This window comes from Pipistrellus kuhlii, unplaced genomic scaffold (genome assembly GCF_014108245.1).
Source record: "Pipistrellus kuhlii isolate mPipKuh1 unplaced genomic scaffold, mPipKuh1.p scaffold_m20_p_2, whole genome shotgun sequence".
Taxonomy (NCBI): Eukaryota; Metazoa; Chordata; class Mammalia; order Chiroptera; family Vespertilionidae; genus Pipistrellus; species Pipistrellus kuhlii.
The window spans coordinates 131,569,560-131,591,954 of NW_023425515.1; the positions used below are offsets into that span (position 1 = coordinate 131,569,560).

A 22,395-nucleotide genomic window follows, 5' to 3' on the forward strand; every position below is an offset into this window, starting at 1 on the left:
ACACATAAAGAATGACAGACTAGAGCAGTGGTCGGCAAACTCATTAGTCAACAGAGCCAAATGTCAACAGTACAACGATGGAAATTTCTTTTGAGAGCCAAATTTTCTAAACTTAAACTTCTTCTAATGCCACTTCTTCAAATAGACTCGCCCAGGCCGTGGTATTTTGTGGAAGAGCCACACTCAAGGGGCCAAAGAGCCGCATGTGGCTCGCGAGCCACAGTTTGCCAACCACCAGACTAGAGTAACAGCAATACATGCCCTTGTAGAAGGGGTTCCAGTAATTCCAAAGGTTTCACAAATATCATTTCATTTGATCCTCAAATGGATGAAGTAGGATAGGTGATGATGGTGGCACCATCACCACCATCATCAACACTATTACTGGTGTCATTTTATAAATAAGCTAGTCTAGAGGAACGTAAGATGAAAACTGTGTCTGAAGTCCTTAGCAAGCATCCAAATCATTTGAAAACATCTCTGGCAGCACATGAGTGGGAAGTACTAGACTGGGAGTTGAAAAGCTGTTCACATTTCAGGTCTGCTGATCTGGGCAAGTCCCTTAACCTCTCCAGGCAGTATGATTCATCCGTTTGTCACCAGGCTGGTGGGAGACAAAAATAAGCTGGACCTGGTTCCAGCTCTTGAAGAGCTCACGTGGAGGCAAAGGGGGAAGGAGGTGGTGGAAAGAAGTGACATATAAACAGATTAATTACCAAAAAAAAGTATTTACTTAAAATGTAGAGTATGAACAAAGAGCCCTGAGATCACAAAGCAGGAAATGACTAACTTTGGGGGACTCATGGAAGAATCCTCTCATTTGTAAACTGGGGAGAAAAAAGGAAATCAGAAAACATATTTATCAACATTCCCCTGGAGGCTAAAACTTAGAGAAAACAAGGATTGGAGAGACAACTGCTTTTGTATATCTGCTTATAGCCAGGACACCATTTAAAATAATTTAAATATCTTGTGCTAAAAAACTAGAAAACTCTGAAATATCTGTGATTTTTCAGAATATCATTCAATTACAAATCATACTTGTAAATCTATGGACGTTTCTGGAAGCTGGGTCTGTAGTTAACCCTATGTGTAGAAATTACAAGAGAAGATCCTAGAGCCAGGCTGTCTGGGTTCAACTCTCGACTCTACCAGTTATCAGCTGTGTTGCTAGGCAAGTTTCTTGCTCTCTCTAGGGTGGTGGTAGCAGCAGCAGCAGTAGTAGTAGTACGAGTAGTAATGCCATCACTTACCTCATAGGGTTTTGGGGAAGATTAAATGAGCTAATATATACACAAGCACTCAGAACAGTTCTTAGCCCAAAATAAAGGCCAATTTTGTGACCTGTGAAAGTGAAATAATTGTAATTTGTGGACAGCTTTTCTAAAAATACTTTCTTAAGCTCGGAAGTTTCTGATGTGGTTTCATCTCACTATTTTCATTTTTTAGAAATGTATAGGAAGTGATGAAATGTATGTTTGTCTGCTTCAAAAGTGCACCTCAGCAGAATTTTGGAAAATGTAATACACTACATATGATTTAAAAAAACTTATTTCCAGTGGTAGATACAAAACTAACACAGGCAATACTGTGTAAGGCGATAGGATAAAAAATGTTTGCATTTTAGAAAATTGTAGGCTTTTACAGTGGGAATTTTTAATGCTATTTTGGAAATTATAGAAAAGCAGAAAAATAAAGGAGAGAGATACCTAGATTCCCACAAAATTTCTATTCTTTTAGTTTTATATTTAAAATATAATTTATAGTACTTTAAAGTTATAAGCATTAAAAGTAATATTAAAGATACAAATTTAGACATTCAGCAGGAACTATAAGCATTTAAATAAAGTCATTTTTATTTTTCTCATTAGATTAATACAGAATTTTAGCAAATTATTTGGACTGTTAACAGTATTTTATCATTATTATACAGTAACTGTCAGGTGAAATAGATTGTATCCAGATAAAAGTGAACTTTTGTAAATCAAACTGAATATTTTAATTGGCAGTGTTAGCAACACTCACCAAACCAAAAGATTCTGCATTTAATATTTAATATATTCAACATCATTCATCCATTGGCTCTCAACCAACATCCATTCTTACTGACTCTTGGGACCTGTGGTTTTTATGTTAGTCAATAATGCTTAGGTTCAGGCCTCAAAATTAATCATTAAAACCTGCGGCTGCAAAAAGTATTCACCAGAACCCCAGAAGAATAAAGAGAGAGGCATGACATTTACCATATTCTTATTATGTTATGGAAAAAATGGGATACTTATCTTCAAGAACAAACAGGTTTTCTTTGTGACTGTTCTTATTGCTTTATAATATATCCACAGGAAATGCAGCAAAATAATTAAAGTTGTAATTTACTGTGATTCAAGTATGTACCAAGCACATTTGCGAGTTTTTATAAGGACTATTTCCTTGAGGTAAATTATTTTCCTAATTTTACAGGTGTAAAAAAAAAAATCTCAGAAATGTTAGGCCAAGTCCTCATAATGTCACAGAGCTAAAATCTCATATACCAGGAAACAAAACTAAACACACACACACACACACACACAGTTTTGCATGTTGTCCAGATAATAATTTTAGAGAGATGTAAGGAAGGAAGACATTCAAATGTTTCCTGGTCAGCATATTACTCTAGTTAATTCTACTAATCAGGAATTACAAACAAATCTGTAAGGGCTTTGTGGACACACAGTCAAAACTTTTAAGAATACATTTTATAGAAAACAGATATTTTTAGGTATAACTCTCTCATCTAAGCATATAATCAGAATTAAAAACAAAAAGTATAGAACTATTTTAGTAATTTTACAGAAAAATTTATTTAAGATAGGGTTCAAAACTCACATAATTCATTGTCATTTATGTTCTATTATTTACTAAAAACTATGCTCAGAAAATAGGTGAAGATTTTTTTATCTCTTCTTTTCTGCCTAATTATGTTATGTGATCTGGTATATTTAGTGAAATTATTTCTATCTCTTAGATTACCTGGAGGTCACAAACTATTCCAATGAGCAAGGTTTTAGACTGCCCTGTCTTTTACCATTTTTGTAATAAGGTATAAAATAATGTAGCTAGGCCATGTACCAGGAGAGCTATTACTTTAGGCTCATTCAAAAGAGAAATCCTTAACAGTCAAGAAATCCTTATAAGACAGCTTTATGATAAACACTAGGGGCCCAGTGCACGAATTCATGCACCTTGAAAGGAACTGTGAACCACAAGGCTGCGGTGGGCACAGGGGTGGGTCTTGGCCCATCCTCCGTCCCCTGCCCAGCCCCTCCACTGCGGCCAGCAGCCCTGCTCCTGCTGCCACCGCTCCCATACTTCCCACACACTGATGGTGCTGGCCCCGCTTACACCCACTTGCACCTGCTGATGGTGCAGAGCGATTTGGGCCAGTGCCAGCAGTGGTTGTGAGTAGGGCCTGTGCTGTCAGTGGGTACAAGTGGCAGCTGCTGCCCTGATCATCCTTCAGGAGCAGGGGAAGGTGGAGAAGCCCTCAGGGGGCTGGTAGCCGGCTCTTGCACTCGCTGATGGTGCTGAGTGATCAGGACCAGCACCAGGCGCTGGCAGCAGGTGTGAGTGGTGGCTCCAGTGCCGGCTGTGGTGTGAGCAGGGCCAGTGCCGGCAGTGGGGCCGTTGCTGGCAGTAGGTATGAGGTGGCTGCCAGCCCCAATCGCCCCTCAGGAACAGGGGAGGTAGAGAAGCCCTGAGGGGCGATCAATGCTGGCAGTCACCACTCGCACCTGCTGATGGTGCCGAGAAATTGGGGCTAGTGCCAGGTGCTGGCAGCAGGTGCAAGCGCCTAATGGGACCGTGGCACATGGAAGTGAATAATTTTTAGTTACTACAGGAAACTTGCCCCAATGATAGCAACCTGTGCCCTGCTTTGGTCTGGTGCCCCCACTCACCTGCTCCACCATCCTGCTGCAGCCAATGCCCGCCATGTTTTGTGTGCACACCCTGGTGGTCAGCGCATGTCATAGTGACCGTTTGTTCCGACATTTGGTCTATTTGCATATTAGGGTTTTATACACACACACACGGCTTTGAAAATATTAGATTGTTCTAGGAACAAGTATATGCAGAGTCAATCTCATTTCCCCCAAAACAATTATTTTTTTGGGGTATGCAAAGGTCTATTTCTAGAAGAAATAGTAAAGTTCTAGTAGAACTCTAGTTCTGACATTGACCAATGATTGGATCCTAGCAATGGCAATTAAAATCTCCAGGTCTCAGGTTCCTTACCTATACAATGAGAAGGCTGTATTACACTGTGCCTTCCTTCCTGATGTAAAATTCTAAGATTCAGTTCTGATTGAAAATCTAAACTCAAATACAGTGTGGAGCAAAAGTAGATTTACAATTGTATGTAAAGTTTATTCTTGTACTGTTATTTATTAATGACTGTATTATTCTCCATATGGGCCTGTAAACCTACTTTTGCCCCACCCTGTATATTCTTCAAAGAAAGCCACTTGCCTCTTATCCCCACCCCAAGGCAGAATGCTAGCTGCTCAGAGTCCCCGAAACCCCATCTTACTTGATTCACAGTTCACTAGGGTAAGCATTTGGGTATAATTATTTGTTTACCCAACAGACTGTAAGCTATTCCAGAAAGAGACTGTGCCTTATTGATCTTTTGTATACTTGTCATCTAACAGTCAGATTCTAATTGCCTGATATACAAAAAAATATGTAACAAATGTTTGTAGAATAAATCCTTCAAACTATCCTATCAAGCGTTCATTTGGTACCTCCTTTTTTGGACCCTAAGACCACATTCTGGAGTTATCAAAGTTCCCTCCCATAAAGTATTTGAAATTTAGAAAAAGGGCAATTATGTATGTATGATGATTCATACAAGTTTAGTACATTTTGAGTTGTAAGTTTAACTGAGTCATAGTCTATAGGGAAAAAAAAATATGCTCTTGGACTTGAAGATCTCTGAGACCCTTGAATGCTTTTTTTTTAAAAAATATATTTTATTGATTTTTTACAGAGAGGAAGGGAGAGAGATAGAGAGCTAGAAACGTCGATGAGAGAGAAACATCGACCAGCTGCCTCTTGCACACCCCCCACCGGGGACGTGCCCGCAACCAACGTACATGCCCCTGACAGGAATCGAACCTGGGACCTCTCAGTCCGCAGACCGACGCTCTACCACTGAGCCAAACCGGTTTCGGCCCTTGAATGCTTTAATGTATTGTGAACTTCCTTGCAGAGCCTTACCATTTATTTTTTCTTCTCTAATCCTTCTATTATGGCCATAAATCTGTGTCGTGCTTATTTTTAATAATTCAACGGGAGTAGAGATGACTTAGAGTTGGAGAAGACCAAAACACTTGAAGATAAGCAAGAGAAAAAAAGTTAGAAAAGGCTAACCCAAAATTTTCATGGTTGGTGTTAGAGTGAGGTTACCTCAGGCCAGGGCAAGGAAAAGATATGTGTTTTTGGCCTGAAAGTGTTTGGCTTTCATGTTCCAAAACAAAATTTCATGTAGAACTTGTCTGGTCCTTTATATTTATTTTTCTTGTTCATGCACATCCCTGGCAGTCAGGGACAAAGGGAGTGAAGGCTGTTGGCATTTGTGCAGAAAGACACTGTAGAAGACAGGAAGTCTGGCACCTGAAGGATGGCCAGGAGGCCCTTTGGGACGCTTTGTGTTCTCAATGTGACAGATCACAACGGCCTCTCTGCATGAATAAATGCTGACAGGCTGGTATGCAGGAGCTTGAGTTACCTACACTTTTGTGTGTTTTTCTAAAGTAACACCTTAATCAAGATGAGCTAGGTGTACCTATTACAAATCCAGATTCCTGGTCTCCACCCAGACCTACCCTTTCTGTATGAGCCCCCAGGTCTGCGAAAGAGCCTGGGACAGCCTGGAATGCCATGAGCAGCAAAGCAAGCTAAATGCAGTCTTGCCAGCAAGGCTGAGCTGGGATGACTCAGCTGATTAGAGCTGTGACCCTTTACTTCTGGAGTCATTACTCTGGTTCTTATCCAGTGGCTACTACAAATGCACATGCATGGATTGGTCTTACTCCAAAGCCCTTGGGAACAACGTGGAGTGGCTATCACAACTTGGCCGGATGCATGGGCAGGCTTTTCTGAAAAACCAACAAAAAAAACCCCCTCCCTTTCCCGCCCCCCAGGTTCTGGTCATCAACCAGCTCCCCAAAGAATAGCTGAGGACACCAATCAATAAGCATGTCATAGTCTGAAAAATTCTGTCTCAAGTTCTATAACATTTTATTTTCTTGAAAGAGCACAGAAGTTGGGGAAAGTAGACGAAAGAAAATGGTGGGTGGTGGGTGGGATTGTGAAGTTCTGTCAGTTAAGTTCTACAATTCAATTCCAAAGCTATGCAACTACTCAGAGTAATAGTGAATTGCCATCAGTGGTGACAGTAAGTTGATTTTTTTTTCAGCAGCTGCAATGCGCTGGCTTCTGTTTGAGCTGAGTGTTACCACGCGATATATTCTGTATCCTGCTTAAACTGAGGGTAAAATTCACCTTTGGGCTACGTTAAATACACCACCAGATATTTGGAAGGCAAGAGCGTTTGGCATTTTTCTATGAAGAGGAAATGTTCCTCTCATCCTTTTTAAAGTCAAATCAGGATTAATATTTTAAAGCCTAAAAGTGGTGCTTTAAAGAAGCCTCAGATGGAGAAAAGGAGCCTGGAGGAAAAAGGATGGCACCAGTTAGAACACCAGAGGAGAGGGTGGCAGCCACATAGACTATGCTCCTACTCCACATTTAAAGCGTCAGCCAAGGCCATGAAGAAGGGCAAAGAAGGGCAATCCTAGTGCACGGATGCCTCAGCCCACTTCCTCACTGAATGTCCCTGGGGGGCAGGGCCAGGTGGGAGCCACCTTTGAAGACCCCACAGCAGGTGCTGTAAGAGGACTTTTATTCCCTTCTCCTCATGTCATGATCTGGAGAGAATTCCCACCATAACGGACCTGGCCTTCCTCCACCTCTTTCCTCCTCCTTCTCTTTGGGGTCTGCCAGCCTCTAGCGATGGTGCATTCTAGACTCCTCTCCGGCTGGGTGGTAGGAGGCTTTCCCTGCTGTGTGCCAGCTTCCGCTGCCCTGCTATGCCAGGGAAAGAGCGGTTAACACTATCTGATTCAAGGATGGAATTTCAGAAGGCCCATTTGGCGGCAGACCCAAGGCCACATTCTCCAAAAAAGCATGTTCAGTAATACCGGTGATATATGGCTGTCCACCAGCCTGACTCCTTTATCTCTCAACTGCTCTTTGAATCTGGGCATGGAGGAAGGATTATTTATGGGCTCCCCTTAAACCACTGGAGTGGGTGGGTTTCTTTGCCTTGTATATCTCACAGTCTTAGCAACTATTTACTGAAGATACACACACAAAAAATGTGGTGAAAAGGAAATGAAAATAACCTGGTCTTACTTATTCAAAGGTGGGTATGTGACCATATCTCATCCCACCAAATTCTTGGAAAATAGTTCAAAACATGATATCTAATTTCTGTGTGCATTCTTAGGGGGCAATAATTCGTCTAAAATATACCCGAAAGAGAAAGAGCGTTATCAAAAATATTATTGGTGGCTTAGAATATGGAAACAGGTTTTTGACCTAGGAGGATCATTAACCACCTGGAAAGTTTCTCCCAAATATTTTAGAAGCCAAACGATACAGGTGAAAACTTAACCCTTAGGTTGATTCCTCTGTGTATGCTAAAATAAACATAACGGGCACCATGGGATTTCTTCACAAGTTCTCCCCCATTTTTACAGCCAAATACATTATACTATCAATCCTTTCTAAACGAGTTATTCAGTCCCTTCAAAATGAAGTGTTCCCATGTAAAGATTCAGGTAACTAGCCACGTGTTGCAACTGAGCAAGCCAGCCATAGGCAGAACCACAGGCTATCAGACAGCTGGCTAACAGAGCAACTTAAATGTGTCATCATTTTCATTCATCCTCACAACTACCCTGGGAAGAAAGTGCTATCATCAACCTGAAATTAGGGGAGAAAACTGTTCAAGAGTTTCAACTCCTGGCCCAAGATTACTGAGTTAATGGATAGTGATAGCACTGGGACTCAAACCCACATCTTCTGGTAACAAGACGAAGTGCTTTCCACGAAATCATGATTGGGAAACAGGGAAGCCATATCCGTTCTGCAGCCTCACTGAGATCTGGGCTCATAGGAAGTAAACGAAGCTCCAGGTAGAACAAGCTGGCTCACTGACTTTAAATGCTCCTGACCTACATTTTGTATTCCTGCAGTCTTTTTAAGGAAGAAAAGTGAGTGAAGTCATTTCATTTTTTTCCCTCCCTCCCTCCTTCCTATCTTCTTACCTTTCTCCTTCCTTCTTCTCCCTTCCCCTTCTGTTCCCTTTTCTTCCCGACCTGACCTGACCTATAAAGACAGACTAGGAACAGACCAGTGGGCAGCTGATATCTCTAAAACAGTCTCACATCTATTAAACTATAGGATGCTCCATTAACTCCAAAGAAAGCCTGAAGGGCCAACTTTCTTGAATCCCAGCGTTCAGACGGTCATGTACAGCTGAGCATCGGGACTCTTGAAGAAAGAAGCTAAAGGTAAACTGCCTTTGGCTTTGAAAGAAGTGTAAGAGAGAGCCTTTCAGAGTGCTCAGAAAGAGATCTCTACTGTCCAGTTTTCATCCTGCCCTCTCTAACTCTTCCTTTTCTGGCTTGTCCTCGGAGTAACAGCAAGAGGCTTGAAGCCTGAGTAGGAAAAGGTTGGGTGGTCTCAGGTTAAACTGGGAATTCCATGGTGGTAAGTATTCTTACGGGCGAAAATCAATGAGCAATCAGAGCCTCCCAAGGCACTGGAATCATTAAGTAAAATGACAAGCGGATGTTAGATACCAGAGTTATTAAAAGAATCTTAAAAGTATACTTACGTTTTGGAAGATAGCAATTCTGAGCTAACTACAAAAATTTCTGGGTTCAACTCAAGGCATCAAATTAGTCTTAAAAACTCCATCCATGGGAAATGTTCATAAACTAAGGGACAACTTTTTATGAATCACAGTTATCACCACAGTTATGAACATCAGCAAACAACCTGCGCCCCGACCCTCCCACCCACGCAAAAAAAAAAAAAAAAAAAAGAAGGCAGCAGAGGAAACGTTAATTTTTTTCCAGGAAACTGTCCTTCTTATAACCAACAACATCAGAATCCTGAAAAGGCACATTTCAATGCATGTAACCTTGCCTGCTTGTAGAGTGAGAGGAGATAAGACACCGGATAGCGTCTTTTCTGGCTGATCTGCCATCTCTCTCAGGCATGAGAACAATGCCACCCGAGTAGACATTACACCTGGCAATGTGATACTGTGCACGTTACTGAAAAGGCACCCATTTCAGGCACCTTTTATTCTGATCAAATACAGGGCATAAAGAGTGAGGAAGAAAATTAAAAAGATGGCCTGAAAGCCCTGGCCAGGGTGGTTCAGTGGTTGGAGTGCGGCCCCCACACACTGAAGTGTCTCCGGTTTGATTCCTGGTCAAGGGCATTACCTGGGTTGCAAGTTTGATCCCTAGCACCAGTAGGGACACAAGTGGGAGGCAACTAATCAAATGTGTGTGTGTGTGTGTGTGTGTGTGTGTGTGTGTGTGTCCCTCCCTGCCCTCCTTCCACTATCTCTAAGAATCAATGGAGCAAATGTCCTTGGATGAAGATGAACAAACAAAAACAAAAACAAACAAAAAAGATGGCTTCACAGGGAAATATTCTTGAGAGGAAGTACTTTCTGGAATTTTTTTTTTGTTAACAATTCAAGCAACTTTTCTTCTTGATGAAAAGAAGCTCAGAATCAGTTCTTCCTCTCCTCAAACGCAAAGTGATACTACCTTTGCTATCCCCAGTCCACCACACTGCCCAGCCCTTCCTCCTTGGAACACGTATTAGAGTGTAATGGTGAAGAGCAGGGCTTGGGAATCACACTGCTGGGGTGAAAATGTTGGCTGGATGGCCTCCAGGCGGACTGCGTAACATCTGTCCCCCCTGCCTCCTGATTTCCTCATCAATAAGAAGGAAAAAATAGCCTTCATCTCAGAGGCTGTGGTGAGGATTTACTAAATCCATGCATGTACTGCATTAAGCACAGTGCCTGCCACATAATAAACACCCAGTACATTTCACTTTGATGATGATGATGACAATGGTGATGACATGAGCTTAACCAGACTGCGGTGAGAACGAGGAACTGGGGACTACTCAGGGACTCTACAAAAGCCATATGCTCCCCATAGCAACCACACCAAGTCCACTGGAAAAATGCCCTCTTATTCTGCGTCCAATTCTCAACTTGGTTTTTCTTCTGAGTGGCTACAGCAGCTTATCAGAAGGAGCAAGCTCAGAAGATCAAAACCAGGGCTGGGGAGATACGGAGGAACAGACAGAGTGTCCGAGTCTGGGAGAAACTGGTTTGGGGCAGCTCTGAGAATGGGTAGCAGCCAACAATCCATAATCATGGGGATTAGAACTTAGGAACAGAGTACCAGGCTATTCAGTCGGGTGCATTTTGTCAATGTGGTAAAATTCTCTACCACTTTTCTGTCGAGGTCTCTTTAGCAGGAGCTTCTTCCAGAAACAGCTCTTTCTCAAGAGTTCCTACAGATTTTTTCTTTAAATAGTTGTGGCCTCTTTTGGCATTAAATTGTTCTGGAGAGTAACTATGTCTCCACTGAATGGTAAGTTCTGGAGGAGTGGGGTGTGTGTGTCCTACACAGTGTTTCTCCTCCTGACCTGCCTGTGGAAATGTTCACCCGGAGAGCACACAATAAAATGGTCGGCTTTGAGCCAGTGTTCTAGAAATACATGCAATTGCACTAAACAAGCACACACGTGGCTGGTACAGGAGGCTTTAGTGAGAAGGCTGAGTCCAAGAAGGTTAGAGGTAGAAGATTAAGCTTTCAGCGGTCTTCAGTACTGAACAGATGATAGTATTCCTCCAAATAGAAATTCAGTTAAAATAACAAACCGTAAGTAAGTATAAAGAAGTCCAGGAAAAGCCTGCTCCCCCCCACGCCCCCATGATGATTGGCTTTGATTTTTTTTTTTAATTCTAAGCAGTGACTATCAAATTCTTTTCCAAGCATTTCTAGTGGTGCCTTTGCTTTGCAGATGCCCTCAACACATGTTTAGTTTGCCTATCTGGTAATCTAGCTCTCCTAAGGCATCAAAGGGTTCCCTCAAGATACAGAGAGGCAGGCATGAAAAAACTGGAGTCAGGCAAGGGCAGGAAGGCAGAGAGGGGAGAAGGAAGGTGTCAGAGGGAACCAAAGGGGAGGGGCAGAGATGAGGTGTTTAGAGATCAGGCAATGGTGCAGCTTAAATCTAGAGAGAACCTCAGAGAGGAGCAAAGCCCAATCTCCTCTCCACAGTAGAGAAATTATAACCCACTGATGATGACCTCCTCAAGGCCAAAGCTGTTGGTGTGAGGCAGAGGTGGAACTGAAGTCAGGTCTCCCAACCACCTCCTTGTTGCTCTTCCTATTCAGCACACCTCCTCTAGACACTCCCAGGGCATGGGTGATACAGGCTCAGACCAACAGCTTTCCAACAGCTCAGGACGCAACAGCCATGGAAAACCCTGCAGGCCCCTTCACCCTCACCCCACCCGCAGGCCTCAGCACCATATGTTGACAGAGTCAACAGAAGAGGCAAGGGAGATGAGGCCCCTGGTCGTCACATTGTTTCTGATGAAGCCATCTGGCCTTTGGACAGGATGTGCTGGACTAGACGTGTATGGGCACAGTCCGTTTCCCAGCCAGGAGGATGACGGGCTGGATCAGGCTCAGGACTGGCCATTCATGGCATGAAAGTATACAGCACAAGAATTAGGCACCCCTTATATTCCTGGCCCACCCCCTGCTTGCGCTGGCCATTGCAGAAGAAATAAAAAAAACCACTGGATACCTGGCTTTGTAGTTTCTTCATTACTAAAAGTGTATAATTGTGAAGAATACAGGGTGAGGATAAGAATAGCCTTGAAGGGATGCTGCCGTGGTCTTACTGGCTGTAAAATCATGATAAACACGCGCCCGCTCAGGGATTTGTGTAGTTCATGGACCATTTTTGTTTAATTACAATTCAGACTTCCTGAGCTAAAAAAAAATCAGCCTCCTTTCTTTGAAATAAACTGTAAGTTCTTTTTGGTCAGGGGGGTTTGATATTGTACACAAGACACTCAGCCTCACCGCTGTTCCATATCCCAAACACCTACACAGAATCAGACAAATGAAGAGGGAAACAGATGATGACGCTTTTAACCTGTAACTCTTGCCTTCTTCCCTCCTTTGGGTACTCTCCAATGCATCCTACTCAATACGAAGTCATTTCTCCCCAGGGAAAGCAAGTGAGAATTGAATAAAACACCCATTAGCATTACCACATCCCCCCTTCCAGGTTCTCACCCACGAGTCTTTGCCCATTCTGTTCCCTCTGCCTGGAATATCCAGCACTCTCTGATTTACCTGGTTAACTTCCCCTCTGTCTGCCATCAGTACCTGCGGGAAGGCTTCCCTAAAACCTCTATGCCAATAACCCAGGCCCGCTCAGCAAGCTTTCTGATGCTCCCTGAGTAACCTTTGCATTTCTGCCCTTCTACATACACCCTTTTACAATGACCTGGTTTTGAGTCTATCTCCTTCCTTAAGCTGAAAGATTCTCTAGGGTAGGGATCACAACTTATTCATGTTTGTTCCTCCAGGGAAACAAATACAGCACCTGACAAATAGAGGGGGTACAGTTATAAAGCATCATCGCATACGTTTTTGGGAGGCTGGATTCTAAAAGTGACACACAGGCTAGTTTTGTTTTTACAAAGAAACAGAGATTCAGAGGGGGGCTCCCCAAGACCACCAGTTCTGGCACTTTCTGGCGCCGAGGCTAGATTTTTACTGGATCACATCATAATTAGCTAACTATAAAAGTCCCACATAGAATATAAGACAAAGCACAGATCCTCTGATGTTGGCATATACACAGTGACTTGCACAACCAAATGAAAAATACACAAACTTTCAAGGATGGGTAAAATCACTGTTCTGAAAGGAGAACACCGATCAGATAGGGAGATGGAGGTCATACTAATTCTTTTCCCAAGGACCTTGCCATCTAAAGCTCTGCAGAAATGTCTAGTGGACATGAGTTAGATACAAACACAAAAGTTCATCTGGCTAAATAGGTCATGAAAGGAACTATCTCCCGTTAAACTGCCACCACGGCCTCAGACATCAGGGCTGGACCCAGGACAGCTGCAGCAGCTGCCGAGCGAGCCAGCAGTGCTTTGGAAGTGGCAGGCTCACCATCAGGCTCAGAGAAGCAACAGCAGCAGGAATTGGGGCCGCTGGCAGGATGGGGCTGGCTTGGGTCTTTGACCCTTCGTGACCCTCAGAGCACATGAGCCTCTCCTCAGCTGAGAAAAGCCGTTTCCAGCACAGCTGCTCTCGGGGTAACACGGGGCAGCCTCTCAGCAGCGGTTCTCAACCTTCCTAATGCCGCGACCCTTTAATACAGTTCCTCATCTTGTGCTCACCCCCACCCATAAAATTATTTTTGTTGGTTCTTCATAACTGTAATTTTGCTACTGTTAATGAATCGTAATGTAAATATCTGTGCTTTCCGATGGTCTTAGGCGACCCTGCTAGCGGTTCTCAACCTGTGGGTCGCGAGCATTAGAAAGGTTGAGAACGAGTGTTCTAGGAGTATCAGACTCAGGAATATTCTATCCTGGGCCTTACAAGTGATACAAAGGTATAAACTGCTTTAAGAAAACAAGATAAAGAGATCACTGAAATAAAAAGAAACAAACACACATTAGGGTAATTATTCATTTTCTAAAGAGCTCTTTTAGGACATCCAAAAATAATTTAGCTTATAAAAGTTCAAGGTCTCAACTTTTCAGAAGCTCAATTGCTGTGTAAAATGAAATATACCACATATGAAGAGAAACCTATAGATATAAAGATCTTTTTAACGCATTTAAAAGTTACATAAGTCAAACATGCTCATATAGAAAATCAGAAACTACAGATAAGAAAAAAAATGAACAAATATACCTTTATATAGATTTTTCAAATCTTTTTATATAATACTTAGAAGATACATGTGCTCTGTAGAAAAAAAAAGTCATTGTATATTTATATACAGCTATATGAGGTTGCTCAGGACTAACTCAAGTTGCCTTTGAAATTTAAACACATATCAGGGATAAAATTACCTAGCTATGAATTTTTCTAAGCTATCTGCTTGTTTATGTTGAAGAAAACATACCAAGTCTGCCAAGACTGTAAATACATAGAGAATTAAAAGTCACATCAAATTAGAAAAACAAGCAAATTTAAATACCACCTAACAGACTTCATAATATATCCCCTCTGAATAGTAATAAGCTTATCTTTTTTGGGTAGTAATGTAAAAGTCCTGCATATGGTCCCAGTATTATCAGTTACATTTTTAGAAATATGTAATAATTTTTGCTTTTCAAAAATGTTTTTTCTATATTATCATACACATTGTTAATTACCCAGCACACGGGTCACCCAGATGAGCAGGACATGAGTTGTACTGCCCACTGAAACACCAGCCTGTTTGCTCACTGAGTGGCGGGTGGGTGAGGCAGAGGACCCACTTGGGCCCTGGGCCTGACAATGAAAGAAAGTGCACACATTGCAGAAAATATAGCTTTTTCTTCGTTCAGTTGCATGCGCTTTCTGAACTTGACAGGACTTTCTATAAGATGGCAGGCAAGAGTTTCCTCACCTGCATCCTGACAATGACCTAAGTGGATATTCCTATTGCTTTTATGAATATATACTTATGTAACTCATATCCAAATAGTAAGCATAACTTACTTTTCTGTAATTCAGCTTAATAGTATATACAAACTTAATGTACATGAACTTTATTTTCTTGGCTTACCCTGTTCTCAATTCACTTTTAGTCAATTTATGCCACCATACTTGGCTATAGTACCTACTTCTGAACCCAAAAGAATATGACTCTGTCTGGATTATTAATAGAATTTAATTAACCTCTTTCTAAATTTCTATCTAAAATAATGTTCAAAGGACCATCTGAATTTCTTGTTTTGAAATTTAACACAGAAATAAACAAGAATCAAGTATTATAATTAGGCCATACGTTCCAGGCATTTTCTACAGATTTCCTTTCAACTCTTGTGCTCTGGATGCCAGCTATGCGCTGGGCTGGCTCTGAGGCAAAGAGCAAAAAAGTGAGAGATGACATGGGGAGATGGATCATTCTGCTTTTGGCATGTGCTTCTCTGATGAGAGTTATGAGGGAAGGGGTTAGTAAATTTTTACCTTAAGTACATTTGGAAAGAATCAGTCAAAAACATAATTATTTGAAAATACTAGAATACAACAATCCAGATTGAAGTACTCTAGATATAGATCTTATGAAACTCTTTATTTTCTACTCTGCTTTCCTGAAAAGACCAAGGAAACAACTTATATAATCTGATTTATGTCAAGTCTGCAGTCATCAAAAGGTCTTCAGTCTAAAAACCAAGTGTGTGTTTCAAGGCAGTATTGTATAGTAGCTATTAATGTATCCAAAACAATAACCTATTACAGTACAGATGGGATTTTCTCTTATGAAACATCATTTTATCTACTCTAGAGAAGAAATGTACACCTGGAAAGACAGGAACATTCTTACCCAATCCTGGTGTATGCATAATTTCCAGTATTTTGTTTTGTTTTATTTTGAGACTAGAGGCCTGGTGCACAAAATGTGTGCACTCAGTGGTCTCTCAGCCCAGCCTGTGCCATCTCTGTCCAGGAGCCCTCAGGGGATGTCCTACTGAGGACTTAGGCCCACCCCCCATAGGGCCTAAGCCATCAGTCAGACATCTTTAGCGCTGCTGCAGAGGCAGGAGAGGCTCCCGCCTCCATCACTGCACTCGCCAGCCGTGAGCCTGGCTTCTGGCTGAGCAGCACTCCCCTTGTGGGAGCGCACTGACCATCGGGGGCAGCTCCTGTGTTGAGCATCTGCCCCCTGGTGGTCAGCATATGTCATAGTGATGGGTTGTGATGCTGTTAGTCAATTTGCATATTAGCCTTTTATTATAGGAAGGAAGGATGATACTGTACTTTGTTCTTAGGGCAATGAGCTAAATCTCTTCTTACAATTCCATTCTACCTTGTTGTTAATGTTGTTAGCTATATGAGCAAACAAGGCCAAATTTTAAGCATAAAATTAGATGCTTTCTAGGGAGAAAAAAAAACAATAACTGCGTCTGCCAAGTAACTAGAATTATAACCATGTTCTAGCGCACTAACTATAGCCTCAATATGCCAAGCTTACACATGCCTCAGGACCTTTGCACCTGCTATTGCCTCTGCAGGACTATTCTTCCCCCAGATCTCATGGCTCCTTTATTCTTATTATTTAGGCCCAAATTCAACTATCATCTCTTCACCGAGGCCTTTCCCATTAATCCCACTCTATTGTCTTCACAGCTTTTATAACCATTTAAAATGAACCTATCATTTAAAATGAACCTATCATGTTTTTGTTTGCTTGTAGTTTTTTATTGATTTTTTTTTTTTTTTTTTTTAAGAGAGAGAAGGGGTTAGAGGGGGAGACATCGATGTGAAAAAGAAGCATCGATGGGTTGCCTCCAGTACACACCCTGATTGGGGTCTGAACCTGTAACCCTTTTGGTATAAAGGGCGACACCACACTCTAACCCACTGAGCCACCCTGCCAGGGCTTGTTTGCTTAGTTATTCATAAGCCAGGGCTTTGTCTATTTTGTACACACACACTATATATTCTTACATCTAGAACAGTGTCGGTCATATAGTAGGTATTTGATAATTACATGTTTAATAAATGAGAGACAAAATACTTGATGGCAATGAAAGGTCACAAAGAACATCTAATTTCAAATGACCTTTGTCTCACCGAATCTTATCTTTTTGTGGTGTAAAGAATACCAGATTCCAGAAGTCTTTAACAAAGGTGAACACAGTAATTGTGAAGCTGGTAGTAATATCAATCCAGTGACAGTTGTGCAGATTCTTACAGGCTGAATCACTGCACGTACAGAGAGCTGAGGAATGCCAGCAGGGTTTCTTTGTGTACTTGGTCCTGTCTTACCCTGCACTGCTCTCCATGGTTTGGAAAGAGAAAAATGTTTAGATTGCACACAGCTGAAAGGAGAGCAAATGGGTTGGAGAACAGGATGAGGTATCACAAAGATGTCCATTGGTTGAAGGAACAGTATAACAACAAAATCATATTTAATAGGGGTCAGCCAAAAGCCTAAAACACATATTAGTGAAAATTATTAGTTATTGTTTTAAAAGTAACAACACACACACACACACACACAGTTCAGAGGAGAAAGAAACAGTTCAGGACACCTGGCATAATAGTACCTGTGAAAAAGGTCCAGTTTTTATCACTGACCATGAGCTTTATCGGGGGCAAAAACATGGCTTGGCTACCCAAGAGCCACTACAAGAATGTAGAACATGGAGCATGATCAAGGAGTTTCTGGGCACTTTGGATGTGACAGGCATTACACACAGAACTGGAGATGCAGGGATAACATACTACACGTCCAGGGTAGGAGAGAGAAAACCCAGGATTACCACAGAGGGCAGGAGGGATAATGGCAGAAGGGCAAGTTACAGGGACAAAGCTTAGCACAGTGCCGGACACAAAGCAAGTCACAATAGCAGTGCTGGGTACTCCTAGTATCAAAAGAATCTGCATTATTGTTGTATTATGGTTATTATTAAAAATGAACCCACCTTGAGACCTCTTCCTTGAGCAGAATTCCAATTAACAGACGTAGAAAGAATAGTGGGAACACAAACCCTATGCAATAGTTGTTGTAGCCAAGAATCATGGATGGATGCTAAAATTAGTAGGCAAAGAGTGTGATGAGAAACCGGATATTTGCATCATCTCAAAGTATCTCTTCACAAGATTTTTATTACCAAGGGAAAACTAGCAACTTTACAGCGGAGAAACCTGGCAGACACACCACCCCGACAAGACATCAAAATTAATATCACCAGGGACAATAGACTTATTAACATCATGTACTCTTGATATGATGAACTGGGGAGAGCATGCTACTTCTGTGGTATCCTTGCCAAAAACATCTAACCCCAATCTAATCATGACAAGATACCAGATAACCCAACTGAAAGACACTGTACAAAATAATTGGCCAATATACTCCAGTGGTGCCAAGGTCACAAAAGACAAAAACTGAGGAACTATCGCAGAATGGAGGAGATGAAGTGCCACAGAGGATCCAGGATTGGATCCTGACCCAGAAAAAGAACATTAGCAACAAAAAAAAAACACCCAAAACAAAACAAACAAAAACAAACAAACAAACAAAAAAACCTGGCAAAATTCAAATAAGGTCTGCAGATTAGTTAATTATATTATATAAATATATATTTCCTCGTTTCTATAACTGCTCTGTTATGCAAGACATTACATTAGGGAAAGGTGGGTGAGGTGTTTTTGAGAACTCTATTATTTTTGTGTGTGATTTTTCCTTAAGTTTAAAAATATTTCAAAATAAAATGTAAAAAAAAAAAAAAAAGTAGATGTACCTGAGCCAGGAGCCTGAGATTCTGCCAGGAAATAAAAAGAATGAGGGGAGGCTGCCTCAGACCTGAATGTTGGATACTGAGACTCCTAAGACAATTTGCATCAAAAAGACCGACTATACCACATGTGTCAAACACAAGGCCCGCGGGCCAAATCCGTCCCGCCAGGCCTTGCAATGTGGCCCACACCACGCTGTCATCACTGCACTCCGCTGCGTTTCCATCACAATGACAGTTTATGACTGTTCAGTAAACCATTCGGCCCGCGATTTAGGCTGGATTTTAGATTTTGGCCCCTTCTCTGATTGAGTTTGACACCCCTAGACTATACAGAGCCTGTGGCCAGAAATACCAGGAGTTGGTTCTGACCAGGAAAGAGTAGTGAGGAGCTGAAGTGCCTGTGGGGAAAAGCAGAACCTGCTCTCTCTGACTCAGCTCTCACATCAGGAGCATCAACGAAAACACTGTTTTGTAACATGGAGGCCCCAGGCTCTAGGGTGTGGTGTGCAGGACTCTTTGTCGCAATGCTCCTGGAGTCCTGGTGCCTTTTATATCTATAATAAACTCTTTATTTTTATTTTATTTGTTAATATATTTTTATTGATTTCAGAGAGGAAACAAGAGGGGCCTGCATGGCCCCTACTAGGAATTAAACCCGCAACCTGGGCATGTGCCCTAGCTTAGAATCGAACCCAGGACCCTTCAATCCACAGGCCAACACTCTATCCACTGAGCCAAACTGGCTAGGGTTAAACTCTTTATTTTTAATAGTTTTAGGTTTATAGAAAAGTTGTGAAGCTACTACCAAGATTTACAATGTATCTCAATATTTCACTCTCCCTTTCTCATTATTAACATCTTACATTAGTATTGTATTTGTCACAATTAAAGAAACATAGTTAATACACTATAGTCCACGCTCTAAGCAGATTTCCTGATTTTTGCCTAGTGTTTTGCTTTTTTCTAGGCCATGATACCACATTACATTTATCAGTCCTGTTTGGAATGATGGGTCATGGGAAGGAAGACCCCCCACCAGAGGTATAGTGCCATTTTCATCAGGTCACATGAAGGAGAAAAGCTACCATGACTTACCAGTGTTGATGTGAACCTGGATCACCTGACTGAGATGGGATTTATCAAGTTTCCCCTTTGCCATACCTTTCTCTCTGGAGAGAAGTCCCTATGCAAACCCCACACTGGCGGAGTGGCAGGCCACGATCCATCTCATTTAGGATGGAATAGCTACCTAAACCATTTGCAACTTTTCTGCGCAGATTTGTTTGTTCTCCCTCATGGATTTACTTATAGGTACAACAGTATTTATTTTATAATTTGGGTTACAAGTCACTGCTATTTTATTTTGTTGCTCGAACTGTCTCTGCTTTGGCTACTAGGAGCTATTTCAGTTAGCTCCTTTCTGGGCACCTTGCATGTAACTCCACTGTTGTGGAGTTTTGTGAGCACTTCCTTACTTTCCAGCACTACCAAATGCTCAGGTTTATCTTTCATACCAGTGGTCGGCAAACTCATTAGTCAACAGAGCCAAATATGAACAGTACGATTGAAATTTCTTTTGAGAGCCAAATTTTTTCAACTTAAACTTTTTCTAATGCCACTTCTTCAAAACAGACTCTCCCAGGCCGTGGTATTTTGTGGAAGAGCCACACTGAAAGGGCCAAAGAGCCACATGTGGCTCGCGGTCCCAGTTTGCCCACCATGGTTTTATACCCTTGCCTCAGCTCTAGAATCAGCCATCCTGCAAGGAGTCCTGGTTCCTGATTTTAGAGAAAGGTAATTTACTGGAAACCAAATATTCTTGTTGCTACTGGGGTGTTGCTGCTCCCAGACCCTCTCAGTTGACAGAGCAAAGGATTATGTGTGTGTATTCCAACCCTCATGTGCACATGTATCAATTACTATTTCTTTGTGGGTCCATCTGTATCTGTGTTAAGCTAAACATGACTTCATGCTGAGAACTCCAACTGTAACTCATTATTATTAATACATGGATCATGCCTTCCTTTGCTTACCTATAACCTTCCATTCCACAGTGAGAAACCTGGCTCCCACCCCCCACTACTATCCATTTACTTAATTATTCAATGCAGTGTACAGACATTTACTGGCTTCAGAATCATTAACCTGAACCCTCATCCTCAGGAAAACAACTTTTTCAACTAGAGTTGGTAAAGTGCTTATGCAAGTTCCTTTGCCTTTGGCCTTTCAGTCCCCACTCGTTTCCAGTTACTTAGGTCAGTACCCTTTTGTCCACTTCCTTCAGTGAGTGCATTTCAAACACTTGAAAAGCAGATTTCTTTAGTCATAGTTTGAACTCCATCCAGGGAATCCTCCAACCCCCTAAAATGTCATGTATCCCCTGGGGGCAATTTTTACATCTTCTTGTCTCCTCCTGAGTCATCAGACCATCATCTCCAGGCTCTAGTTAGTCCAATCATCTCTAAGGAGTCTCTCTTCCTCTCCAACTTGTGGCTCCTGATCTGTCATTAGCAGAAACAAACACTAAATAGATGAGTTTTGTTAGCATTATAGATAAAATAGGAACAAGCAGGTAATGAAGCCCTGGAATGTCTACCCATGCCCCTGTGGGAAAGCCTTCTAAGCCCCTGCACCAGGCTTTCTGCCCTGCTCCACATTTTAAACCAAGGATGCTACAGAAATGGTTGTACAAAGCTTATGAGTATAGAAAATGGGATAGAAGGGGAATGAGCAATAAAAACATCTCAAGAGAATGAACAATGGACCAAACAAAAATAGATTAGATTGAACAAGGGTCACACTAAACAATTTCATTCAAAAAAGTTTATGAATCAATAAAGAAATTAAAATGAAAAAAAAAAACCTCCAAAAAAATTTATGAGCACAAATAAGGATAGAGCTGCTCTAACAATTACTGCATCTATCAGAAAGACTTCAGTGTTTCCATAGCTCAGGACCTCAATACATGGCAACGATGAGACTTGGCCACCAAACAAACATTACTGGGACAGGGGAGGAGATGGTCCCACTCATCCTTGCAATTATCAGTTCATATCTGTCCTTCTGCATTCACCATAATTCTGGTCATCAAAGCCCATCTGTGACACAACTACCAGGTGAGCCAAGGCACAACTACCAGGTGAGCCAAGGCTGCGAAGAGGCTAAAAAAATGCATTCAACAAGCATTTTTTGAGTATTACGATTCGGATAAGGTAGTATAAAATGTGCTCATATCCAGAGGTGATAATGATGAAAACAATTAGTGTATCACATCCCAAACATTGTTCAAAGCACTTTTCATAATTTAATGAACTTAACCAGATAATTTACTTTGCTTCTTGGTGACTTGGCCAGATAACTGAGATTTCCAGATTTCTGTCCAAGTGAACAATCACTATAGTCAACAGGTCATCATTAATCACTTGTTCTCCCATATGTTATACTTCCCCTAGTTTTTCTTTTTTCTAAAACAGAATTTAAATAAATACCAAATTGGTACATACTCATCATTATTTTGTGTAACTTTTTAAAAAGTGACTTTTTTATTATGAAATTAACAACACTTAACAAAGAAACACTGAAGGATATAGATACACAGAGAGAAAAGCAGCAAAATAAATCAGATAATTTGTGCACATTTGTGGGGTTCATTTGCTATGAATAAATTTGTGGTTTTCATTTCACACTGAAGTTATCATTCTACATATGCAATATCTGACTGAATTTGACCTGGTTAA

General features: G+C 41.5%; 1 protein-coding gene across 2 annotated transcripts in view; it reads right to left on the bottom strand.

Annotated features, from left to right (window-relative positions):
• The window catches only part of LRRC8D (leucine rich repeat containing 8 VRAC subunit D), an 86,629-nt gene that overhangs the window by 22,189 nt on the left and 42,045 nt on the right, over positions 1–22,395 (bottom strand). Inside the window, exon 3 of one of the 2 annotated variants that reach the window (XM_036443729.2) lies at positions 19,820–19,823. The exons of the other annotated variant lie outside the window; for it this stretch is intronic. The gene's annotated coding sequence lies outside the window, so the exon portion shown is untranslated. The remainder of the gene's footprint in view (positions 1–19,819; positions 19,824–22,395) is intronic. 2 annotated transcript variants of the gene reach the window in all.